The 4,293-nt window shown below is 37.0% G+C and overlaps 1 non-coding gene across 1 annotated transcript; it reads left to right on the top strand.

Moving 5' to 3' along the window:
• Positions 1–3,698: 3,698 nt before the first annotated feature.
• Positions 3,699–3,805, top strand: LOC149022346 (small nucleolar RNA R71). Its single transcript, XR_016172665.1, has one exon. It is a non-coding gene; the product is annotated as a small nucleolar RNA R71 (small nucleolar RNA).
• Positions 3,806–4,293: the final 488 nt, after the last annotated feature.

A 4,293-nucleotide genomic window follows, 5' to 3' on the forward strand; every position in this document is an offset into this window, starting at 1 on the left:
AGGTAACTCCACTCTAAGTGTATAAAATGCATGCTTTATGCCCTAAGATTTCACACATAAATGTGCTCATCAGATTCCCCCACACTTAGACTAAGCTTGTCCTCAAGCAAAAATTAAAGAAAAATACAAATGCAGGTAAGAAACTAGTGCAACAAAATAAATCCTAACTCACTTTCGTAGGAATCACGGTTACACTTAACATGTGCAACAGGCCTTTAAACCACTAGGTTACCCCTGGAGGACGAGTTTTGTCTCGTGGATGTTTGCAGTGAATGTACATCCAAAATTCAAATTTTTAGCTCAAAATAAAACATTGCAAATTCCAACTCTAACAATTGGTAAGTACTCATACAAGAGCAATAGCTATGACAATTTTTCTCACCATTGATTTAAGATCCCCCACACTTGAACTTTATTACCCCATATTGATTCTTGAGACTTAGCATATATCTCAATCAAGGACTCACCTTATATCTTTCAAGTACACCTCTCCTTTAAGCAAAACCACTCATAAAGTAAGGGGACCAAGGACTAAGGTTTTGAAAAAGTATTTTTGACCAAACAATTTTACCAAGGCATTGATGACACTTGTATTTATTTTTTTTTTTTTTTTTTTTGAGTAGTGAACTCTACATTACTCCACTACGGTTGGCTTGAATGACATGGTGGAGCAGACACCAGAAACCCAAGTTACTTTGTAGCTTTGCTTTGCATATGCCCACATAGACAATGATGCAAGAGTTCTTTTCAATAATCTCCTTCCTAAGAGTTTCGATCAAGTCACCTCGATTCCTGAGTCGGAGTGCCCTGTCTAGTTCCAAGGAATTCAACTTTTACTTTCTACTCTTTTTTTTTTTTTTTCTTCTTCTTCTTCTTTTGTCGTGCTATACACAAAATTGATCTCAACTTCTAGCCAAAGAAACAAGGACCCACAAAACTCATAGATGGTTCGACGCCTTAAGTTAAGGGCTTTTTATTTTTCTAAGGAAAGTCTCATCTCAACATATATACAAGTTACCTTCCTCTCAACAAGGTTTTTATGTGTTCATGATGGGTACCAAAATCACTCTCATTTCACACATCATAGCAATTGAAAGAATATGTATAATAACCAAAAGTCAAAGTTAAAATCTACAACGCAGCTATACCCCCCCCCCCCCCACACTTAAGTAATGCAATGTCCTCAATGCATGTATGCTAAACAAAGAAGACAAATGAGGGGTATACCTTTCAGTCAAGATGTGCTTATCATGGGAAGCTTTAGTCTTATCATCAATATCAATGTATGATGGGGAAGGCACTCCAAATAAGAAAAACCGTGAATCGAAAAATCATCTCTAAAGATCTCAAGAAAAACATTCACAATGTTAAAAAAAATTCTCATCATACGTTGAGGTTCTCTAGAAGGTTTTGCATCTTTCATAAGATGAATATGATGTTGTTCCATGGAAGAGCTTAGACCTTTGATATGAGTGACAAACCAACCCAATGCTTCTCTATTATCATTCAACAGTGTGATCAACTCTTCTGCTTTGTCAGATGTTAAATCAAAGACAACAATAACAGGAAGATGATTATCTTGTCTCAGGAAAGCATACTTTAAATTAGAAGGCAACTCTTTCAATTCTAGCTTGAGGGGTTCAATTATTGAGGGCTTGGGAATGGAGATGGAGATGGATAGAGGATTAATAGGCTCCAAAGGTGTGTGAAAATTTAAGACTTCGGAAAAGAAAGTTTCACTATCATCATCCAACATATCCATACATTCTTGAAATTTAGAATCAAAATCAATCTCAAAGTTGGTAATCACATCATTAAGAAAATCAAAAGATTCCTCAAGCATATTGATCTCTTCTTCTATTTGTGGTTGTTTCCCTATCCTGAACATATTAAACTCTACAGTTTGATTTCCAAAAGATAATCGTAAGAGGCCATTTCGAAAATTGATTAATGCATTACTAGTAGCCAAAAATGGTCTTCCTAAAATTATTAGGATTTCATCCTTGATTGAAAAAGGTTTAGTATCTAGCACAATGAAATCAACTGGAAAAATAAATTCTCCCACTTTCAGTAAAACATCTTCAACCATCCCTTTAGGAATCTTAACTGACCTATCTGCCAACTGAAGAGTAGTTCTAGTTGCTTTCAATTCTCCCAATCCTAGTTGCTTATAAACATGGTAAGGCAAAAGATTCACACTTGCACCAAGATCAAGTAAAGCATGTTCAATGTGTGTATTGCCTATGACACAAGCTATGGTGGGACTCCCTAGATCCTTATACTTGGCTGCTATAGGTTGAGTAATTATGGAACTAATGTTACATGCCAAGAACGCCTTTTTAGGAATGCTAGTGATTCTTTTATGAGTGCATAAATCTTTCAACACTTTTGCATAGGCGGGGATCTGGGATATAGCATCCAAAAGAGGGATATTCACTTCTATCTTTTTGAAGACATCAAAAATTTTCTCCATAGTTGCAGTCTTCTTCTTATTAACTAGACGACTAGGATAAGGGGCCTTAGGAACATAAGGACTCTCATTTGAAATTTGCTCTTTTCTCATAGTTTCTGATAGTCGTTCACCAAACTTAGGTACTGCTAAAGCAACTGGCTCATCCTCAACTTCTATGGGTTTCTCAGACAAACCCTCATTAGGAGATACTTGAACATTCTCCTCATCACAGTGGTCACTAATCTCGCTCTTTACATTAATATGTGACTCACCTGTTAAATACCTTTTCCCACTTCTCAATGCAGACACAGAATTAATTGAAGCTAAAGAAGAATGGGAGGATTCAACTTGGTTGACTTGATTTTGTGGTCTTTGTTGAATCTGAATCCTAGGATTTAACTCAAGTTGGCTAGGCATTTTACCTTTTTCTCGCTCAGATAAAGCACTTGCAAGAGTGGAAATTTGTTTTTCCATATTATGCATAGAAGTCATGAAGGTGCTGGAAAGTACTTCCATATTCTTCTCTAAGGAAGAGAGACGAGAAAACTCTGGATTGTTACCTCTGTTGAAACCAGGTGATGATTGATTTTGTGCAATGTGAGGCGTATGAGACACAATAGGTGGATTGATAGGTCTAGTTAAATTGGCATTCTGGAAATTTGGGGCTTGAGGGAACTGGACATTTGGATAATGAGAAAATTGGGCATTTTGCTTTTGAGGGGCACCAAATTGATTTTGTGTGGAATAATTGTTTAATCCATTTTGGTTTTGCCCTTGAGACCATGAAAAGTTAGGATGATTCTTCCACCCAGGATTGTACGTGTTACTGTACGGGTTTGGAAACATCGCACTGACATTTTTATGTTGGCCTCCAGAATAGCTAGGGCATTCCTCAATTACATGTGTAAGAGACTGACACCATGCACACATAGCAATAGATTTGTCAATAAAATGTGCTTGACTTGGTGGTGCAGCTTTAACTACCAAAGTCTCTAACTTTTTCAAAATGTTATCTATTTGTACTTCCTTATGAACCTGGCTATCAACAAAATATCCCCTACTAGTCCTTTCAAACTCTTGGGTTGACTCCCATTCTCTAGTTCTATCTGCTAGGTCTAAAAGAAAATTCCAAGCTTCGGAATCATCAGTGAATGATGTAAATCCTGTGGGGCACATTGATTCCAAAAGTTGCTTTGTTTGGTAATCGATACCCTCATAAATTATTTGGCATAAATGCCATAATTCTATACCATGGTGAGGGCATTCTTGGAGAAGGCTTTGGAACCTCTCCATTACCTTAGCAAAGGACTCACTGGGTTTTTGACGAAATTGAAGAATATCATTTCTTATTTTATTCGTCATAGAGAAAGGAAAGAATTTTTTCAAGAAGAGGATAGTAAATTGTTCCCATGTGATAATGCTATCCCTAGGTAAGCTATAAAGCCACTTTTTAGCTTGATCCTTTAATGCAAATGTAATGAACCGTAGTCTTACGGCATCATCAGTGAGTTGTTGTACCTTCATAAGGACACAAACCTCCTCAAACTCCCTAAGAAACAAATATGCATCTTGATCAGATAACCCATGAAATTGGGGTAACATAGACAGATAATGAGATTTGAGCTCAAAATTATTACCCCTCACTTCAGGTAAACGTATACAGGAAGGTTGTGCAGATCGGGTTGGATAAAATCTATCCCTAAGACTCTTAGGTGGAGGTGGTGGAGGTAGACCTTCCATGGTCAAGTTAGACACTCGGACAATTCTATTTGTAGAATCACGAGTCCAGACACACATGCACTAACCACTTAATGCAATTAATGGCTCTTATGAAAGAATGA

The sequence above is a fragment of the Hakea prostrata genome, chromosome 3, assembly GCF_041222555.1.
Source record: "Hakea prostrata isolate BN-2017 chromosome 3, UWA_Hpros_2, whole genome shotgun sequence".
Classification (NCBI taxonomy): Eukaryota; Viridiplantae; Streptophyta; class Magnoliopsida; order Proteales; family Proteaceae; genus Hakea; species Hakea prostrata.